This window comes from Hypomesus nipponensis, chromosome 6, assembly GCF_054491055.1.
Source record: "Hypomesus nipponensis isolate SF chromosome 6, ASM5449105v1, whole genome shotgun sequence".
In the NCBI taxonomy this organism is placed as follows: Eukaryota; Metazoa; Chordata; class Actinopteri; order Osmeriformes; family Osmeridae; genus Hypomesus; species Hypomesus nipponensis.
The window spans coordinates 5,585,684-5,593,810 of record NC_140366.1 but is presented as its reverse complement, the minus strand read 5'-3'; the positions used below and the strand labels follow the sequence as shown (position 1 = coordinate 5,593,810).

Sequence of the window (8,127 nt, the reverse complement as noted above, 5' to 3'; positions counted from 1 at the left end):
ATGCCAGCAGTGATAAAAAAAAAGGCAATTTGCCGCCCTCTGTTTCTTCCTCGCTCTCCTTTTTCACCTCTTTCTCAGTGTTTCTCTGGTTCACACATACACAAACACACCATAATTGATTCTGTGTTATCTGGGGAGAGCAACACAAACATGCTTGATACGTTTTACTTTTAAGCCCCTTTACAGACCGAAGGACCCATCAATGGTTAATTCCTCCTCATAACAGTGACTTATGACAGCCTTGTTCTGAGGAGAGGGCACCCTCAAGGTCCTCTCAGACGCCAGTCGCCATGTAAACGTGACTCCACTCCTGAGATCTGGGGATAATAAGGGTGCTAGAGGATGGTGTGTGTGTGTGTGTGTGTGTTAGAGGTGGGCTTGTATCAATAGAACATACCAGGTCTTGAACCCTGAGTCAATTAGTGGTGACTTGGAGGTCATGGGGGAGCAAAACACCCTGGAATGTGCCAGAAGGATCCAAACAGACAGAAATACACATAGGAAGTAATAGTAGTTTCCGATTCCAGGCAGTTCACATCATCATTTTTCAACATGTTTCCCTTGTTGTCGGGTTACAGTGTTTCTATTGGTGCTTTCGGTCCTAACCTGTTCTCATTCTTGACACAATCTGACCTTTGGGATTTAGCTAAAGGATCCCTCTGGATGCAATGCTAGCGGTTGAACAAAGCGTCTGGGCTGGCTATTGACTGTGTTGAGAGAACCGGACGGTTTGATTGTGAGTTAGTAGAATGCAGAGAGAGAGATAGAAGGCAGACAGAACGTTCTAGAACACTAAGCTTTAACCAACCTTCCGATGACCTCTAAAAAAACCACCACCAGATGGAACTCATTGGAAAACTGCATTTGTGGTATAATATAGCCCTGGCTTCCCGAGGGCAAAAAAACAACGCAGAAAAAAATTGAGAAAGGGTGTGCGTTCATGTGTGTAGGAAAGGAGGAAAGGGATGGAACTCGGTACAGATTAGCTCACAAGCTAGATACATTGTGCCACTGCATTTGATACACAGTAAAATCATGGCAATCGTTTCAGTTTTAATAAAGGAAAAGTTCAAAAAAAGAACACAAGAAATATATTTGATGGAGGGAAAGATTGAGGGAAGGGGGGAGAGAGGGCAAAGCAAGTTTAAATTACTGTTCAGGCCAGTGAGCTGATGGTGTGTGTGTCTGTGTATGTGCTGTACTAAACCATATGGTTGTAAAGCAGCCCTTGCAAATGGTAAAACACATGGTTAAAATAAACCGTGCTTGTAAATAAAGAGAAAAAAATAAGGAAAATCTTTCTCTGGTTTTTCACATCTTACACTTTCCATGCTCCTCCTGTGGTGCTGGAATCACCAACATGTTTAACCTGTGCATTTACTATGCTGCCCTTTCCTATAATTTATCAATGTAATGTTATATATATTATGGAGCTGTTCATGAATGTATCTCTAACCTCAGTAAATGATATGCAGTGACAAGACAGTGCTGTGAGGTCTGCTTGGTGATCAGATAGACATATTGGAGTTCTCAACCGTATGTAAATGTTTGAACAAGTTCTGCGCCTGTGGGGTGAATGTTTGAAGCTGGTTAGCACAGAAGCTTCAGAGAGAGACTCAAATGAGATTAGTCATCCTTTTTAACCCCGCAGTTTCAAACCGGCACACACACGGTTTTCCATACTCCGAGATATAGGGTTTCAGAAGGGTTTGGTGATTGTCCCTGAAGGAGAGCACACTGCAAGAACATTTTTTGGGGAAGAACCCTAGACTTTGAGGAAGGGTTTCTGCCCAGAACCTAATATGGTTCTACAGTGGGTTCTTGCTCAGATACAACTGAAAAATGATTTCTGGTTCTACTATAGTTAAGTGTTCACACCAAAAACTATGAGTAAACAATAACGGCTTACCCAGCCTCGTGTAACACCCTCTTCTATGTAACCAAGCCAACCGGCGCTGAGCACACTGTTTGTTCACAATAAAGTGTTGCAATTTTAATGGCTGGCATTTAGCTGTGTCAGCAGCACAGAGCTGTGTAGGGTTACTATTTTTGAACTGCAAGAAAACAGAGGGGCAGAGAGACAGAGTGAGTGTGTTAGGCACAGAGCTTTTGCAAACTATTTCGACAGACTCATTTATTATGGCGCTCATATTTCATGTTTTACTAGAAACAGCTTGTTTGAGTCACATTCAGCCTCAGACTGTTGTTGTTTTCAGCGATGTCGTGCGATCCTTTCAAAATGTGTTTTCGAGAAAAAGATAGCCCATAGCCAGTCTATGTGCCGAGCCAGAGCTTGAACAGAGAAGAGAGGCCATGGAAGATAAGTAAAAGAGAGCCAAGAGATTGTACTGGTGAGTTTGATGGATTCTGTCCAATTCACTCGTGTTAGAGTGAATTAGAGAGCTCGACACCAAGATACACATAAAGGTGTTATTTGCTCAAGGGTGTAAAGGGCTGGTCTGGCTGGGTTCGTGTTTGTTGTTGATGAACAGTTTCTAAAGGCTGACCCCTGAGACCATGACAACAGCAGACACTGTACTGCTAAGGTCAGGGGATACCTGCTGCAACCAAGGATATCAGTTTTCTTCTGTTGGAAAAGTCGGGTGGCACAGGATATTGCTGTGTCGTTAATCCGTAAAGACTTTTTCTAGGTCTGTATTTAAAGTGTTAATGAACTGGGGGACTAGAAGTATTGACATTTTGAGAGATAGTTCTGATGTTTATATTCAACCGGCATTGATTTGGAGTTTGGGTGCGTGCTTGCGCTTTTAAAAACCCTCGTCTCACATTACCCCTCTGGAACCAACTTCTATCAAGTCTGAAACTTTAAATTGATAAAGATCAGCTCATTCCAGTCAAGCCCAGGCCGGCCCTGTCCATCTTGGTTCCGGTGGAGTGAGAATGGTCAAACAGCTCTCCCTCTCCATCAAGACTGCAGGGTGAGTCCAGCTGAAGGGATAGAGGCTGCTCTTATCAGCACAGGTATGTGCGCAGGCCATGGGCTTGTTGTTGCTTTGGAGGATGGTGTATTGATGATGTGACTGCTCGTAACTCCCCTCCGCCACCTTGGTGACCTTAGGAAACCCCCCCCATCCCCCCCCCCCGTCCCCCCTCCCCCCTCCCCCCTCTCCATCAGTGGCTCCTGTCACTCAGACCTCTGCTCATCAGCATGGTGCCAGCTCGGCACCAGAGCAATGATTCCGCCTGGCAATCTTCATCTGTCAGCCCGGTCGTCGCTCCTCTTGGCTCCGTTCTGGGAGAGGAGAGGAGAACGTCACGGCAAACGGCTTATCGGCTCCACTTCGTCAATCATTAGCTCCATCTCTCCCTCCCTCAATTTATATACAGTGTCTTTACACCGTCTTTATTTCTGTACCTCTCACTAAATACGTATTTTTCTGGTGTTTGTGTAGTGTTGTATGTGTGTGTGTGTGTGTTTGTTACGGCAATAGAGGACCAGCTTTCACAAAGTCTCTGTGACATTCAAAGGCCAGTCCTCCCCTACCGGGCTGCCTCGAGAGACCAGATGAAGGGATCTTTGAACCAGCAGGTCCACCAAGGTGAACAGATTACAAAGCCGACTTCAGAACGGCACAACATTTACTAAGTATAAATGGCAGTGTATGGTGTACAAACGCTATGGGTGGGGTCAGAGACCTATTCTATTTTAGAGCTGTATCTCATGAAAAAATCAAGTTCAGTCCTGGAAATAGACAGCTTATAAACATGGGTGTTCTGCTCTCGTCTGTTGTGATGAATCCACTACAACTGCCTTACTGTAGACAGACAGACATTTTAGGGGCAAAGGGTTGAGAACAATACATTTTAAGCATGATGTTCGTCGTCGTTTGAAGTATTTCGATAAAATCCATAAAGAAATACAAAGTCATCTCTATTAGTCGCTCCAAAGTGTGTTAACAGGAGAGCATTCATTAGAACACAAGTAAGAGCATGGTCTGGTCAGGACATTAAGAACAGGATTCTCCCCTGCAGTTTTATGTGTCATCTACCAATCACAGAATCAGTAACTGTGGCTGAGGCACAGAAATATATCGGAACACAAAGTGATTCAAGCCCATTTCCAACTCAAGAACTCAAGATGCAGTTGATTACATCGTTTAATCAATTGAATAAAATTGTGTCTGACAATTTTACACTCTGACTCAAGCTGTTTCCTCTCATGGGAGGGAGAGAATATTTGTGCGATCGTTTTATGACTAACAGCCTCAGTTTCCTATTGAACTGCGGTATGCCATAGATCAATCGATTCCGACTCGATGTCTGAATTGACGTCCAGAAAAATGTAAATACATGTTTGGTCTCAAACACATCTTATTTGGTTTCAGACTGTGGGCATTTCTGCAGCCGTCATCCCTCCATCTCATGCACACTGATAGTAAAGACCTGTAAATGTGATACAACTGTAGGAATAAAGTGAGTCAACATGGGCCAGCATCCCTTTGGAGTCCATTTGACGGTAGAAAAGAGTTTTGACAGTAGAAACTCAATATCAGTAAGATGATACTAATGATTTGCACACTCTGAGTATACATTTTAGATCTTGGCTGTTAAGTGGGCTTCCAGAGTGTCTTCTTTCAGTGTATGTGTGAACATCATGACAAGAGGGCTGGCACTCCAGTTAGGCAATCAGGAATCTGTGGTCTGATTGAAGGTTGGTGCGAGTGCAGTCCACTTGTCTTCTCTCTGTGACACACGCAAACAGCACTGAGGCCATGTCATTATTCTGCAGTGGCTTGACACTAATTATGGCACTGTTTGTCACTGCTGGTGATTACCATGGAAATCGTTCTTCAAAGGAGGAAGAGACACTGCAGGTGTTTCCAATAAAAGAGATCCCCTCTCTATATGTTTCTTGTTAGGGTGGATGAACTGGGCTAAAGACCTTGTTTGTAGTAGAGAAGGTGTTTATTGGCAGCTGGCCATGCTTTCCCTCAGTGGTATCTCCCAGACTGGTCTTTGTTCCCTCACAGCGGGGTTTAAAGCCTTTAACATTAGACCAAGTGGGCATATATTGCCGCTATTCAAGCAATGCCATCTTTAATTGCTGGAAAATGTCCTTTTTGATGTGTATTTCTATAATGCCTTTCCATTATTAGTCAGGCAGTGAAGCCTGAAACAAAAACATAGTACACATATTGGCAATATTTGTTGATTTACTAGTAATAACTAAACCTATGGGCACATTTGTCTGCTCAGTAGCAACTGTATCTAGGAACACTCTAAATAAGTGCTGGTAGTACACTTTTGTTAATAGGTAATAAGGCTCTTTTAAGATTCTTATTAACAATAATTTGAGTAAATAAGTCATGATGTAAGTGTTAATAATATTAGTAAGGGTTAGGGCTTGTGTCATTGTAAGAGGAGCTAAGAGTTAGTTTAGTATTAACTATTTAAGTAATGCTAATAACAAGCACCTGGATCAAAAGTTTTACCATCTGTTTATATCTGTTTTGCTAGCTTGTCACAAATTCCACAGCATTGTTGCATTATGCAGTGTTGTGGTTTACACTTTTGGCAATACCCTTGTTGTTAGGCGGCAGTAGAATTGAGGGTTTCAGTCAACCCAGTTCCATCACTGTCTTTCTATTTGGAGAACTTGAACTACCAGGATAGCTGATTCTTTATAATATAAACAAAAAATAACCCTCGCCAAAGGTGCAACAACTCATTAGACAGTTTTCTTATAGAATGTAAACACCCTAGCATTTTTCCTTTGCGTCATTAGGTGTCACACTTCGATGAACCTTTTCCCTGTAGTGTGCTGTCATTAACTGTCTCCACAAGACAGCAGCTACAGCAGCTACGGATGTGTCTGTGTGCTTCTTTACACAGTGATCCTTTCCCATCAACTGAATAAGCTCTTCCTTTTTCAAAACAAACAGTCCACCACATCCACATGCAACGCATCCTACGCATGGAGATGTTTCAGAGCCTGAGTACATGCACGAGCTAATGATGCTGTCATCTTGACCAATCTTAAATCAAAGTGGAGCCTATTCATCAACTTTATATTTCCACCATGACACCCCCCTTCTTCACCTGAGAAACGTAGGTTGTTTACACAGATAATTATAGTGTGAGTCAGTCATTAAGACGAGGCCACTCCAAATGAGTATTAATTTACACATGAAGACAGAAAATCTTTTGTCAGCATGTAGGACCTACTTACAGTCAACAAAAACCAGTTCACAGAAATAATATAGTATCATTGTGTGTTGCAAGAATAAGAGGGATGGACGCACACATAACTAGAACAAGCTGTAGAACTAGCAGAACGAAGCAAGCTCTCTCATTTTATACCAAATCTAGCACACACTCACAACCAGAACCAACAGAAATGGGAGTGTGTGTTGTCCAGTGAAAAAAGCCATGCTTTAATTAGGGCCCCACCCAGAGTTGTTTTGTGTGTGAAATGACAGATTGGAAATATGAACAAAACAATAGAAGAGGGTAAAAAAGTCATTTACAATGGGATAACATGTTTAAAAAAACTTGGACAGCCTCCAAAGCAGACATTGGTAATCGGTTGTCTGGTCACAGAAGGCAGGCTCACAAAAGGCAGTGGGTATTAGTGTGAGGAGGGTAGAAATCATTGGCAACAGGGTGCTAAATTACAGGGAAATGCAGTTTGATGCCGTCTGTATTAGGGCTATACAATGAATCACATTCATAATAAAAATACAATTTGCGAATGTAGGATTTCTTAACAGAAAACTGCAATTTTATTCCTTATCATTTTGAAATACACAATACAACACAATAAATGCAGTTTATCAACACTGTACATTCAGATGAGATTCTTGCATTTGTACTGGAGAAGAATTCAACATCTGTGATTTCTGAGTATTTTGGAAACAGGAGAGCAAATGTAAGTCAAAGTCAGGTCATTTGCAAGATAAAACAAGGCAGTTGTGACAAAACGTTGCAACAGCACAAACGTAACAGTCTGTGGCAGTTGCAACCATGTCTAACTATTTTCTATGCAGCAAGACAGAGTGAAATTGTAATCTTATTGATGTTTTGGGATTTTTTTAATTATAAAGTGTTTGTATATGTTGTGTACTGTTATATTTCAAGTTTGTCAATGAAGTAAAATATTTCACGAGTTAGTGCTACATTTTTTGACCAGTCAATTGCTACATTTAAAATCAATCTGCATCAAATACCAAAATAGGTTCAAAATTCACCAGTAAACATTAGGCATGCCCATTCATATGGGACTATCATGTCACGCTCTCCACTTCCACCTCCTCGTGGCAGCCTGTCTCTCCCTCTCCACGTCTGTTTGTGTGTATGTGTGCTGGGCATGGCTGCAGTCTCTGACTCCCATCATCCACATCATTCCTCACTCCCTCAGTCGACACACCTGGCCCTCATCATGTCATCAGCCTTGCAATCCAGCAACCCCAGTTTGACACTCACTCGACGTCAGACCAGTGTTTAAAGCTACATGCACATATCCTTCACAGCCACTCGGAAATACCCATATATATATAATATATGGAAGAGTCATTTCTAGTTTCCTGCTCGTTCTAATGTAAATATCTTGTTGTACGATTACTCCTCGAGTCCTGTCTATCTGCCTGCCACACCTGCCTTACCTGCCCTGCCCATTCCTCCTGCCTTGTCCGTCGTTCCACTATCCTGACAATCTTTCATTAAAAACCAATTGTATTTTACTTCCTTGTCCTGTGTTTGTGTCGAGCACTGGAGTCAATTAATGTTTCCCCCATAACATATGGAATAGTTCATTTTGTCAGGAATTTGTCATCTGGATTCCAAAAGATAATTACATAAATAGTCCAACATTAATAAATTACATTGTTACAAGTCTGCATTAATTCATGCTGAATTCTACAATGATCCAAAAATGTACATTTATAGCTGCTCATCCTACTCGCAGGACAAAGCTTAATCCACTTAATCCATGCGAAAAGAATAAATATACAATAGAAAAATACGAAAGCAGCTGACAGACAACAGAGATCAAGGTCTGGTAGCACTCGCAACCTTAAAATGATCTTCACTTAGACTGAAGGACTATGTGGGCTGTTTTATGTTGCATTTGGATAAAAGCATCTTCTAGAGGAATAAATGGAAATGTGG

The 8,127-nt window shown here is 41.8% G+C and overlaps 1 long non-coding RNA gene across 1 annotated transcript; it reads left to right on the top strand.

The window, feature by feature from the left end:
• The first annotated feature begins 2,077 nt into the window (after positions 1-2,077).
• LOC146286648 (uncharacterized) lies at positions 2,078-7,700 on the top strand. The gene is made up of 2 exons (XR_014758376.1): positions 2,078-2,982; positions 3,137-7,700. It is a non-coding gene; the product is annotated as an uncharacterized LOC146286648 (long non-coding RNA).
• The last annotated feature ends 427 nt before the right edge of the window (positions 7,701-8,127 follow it).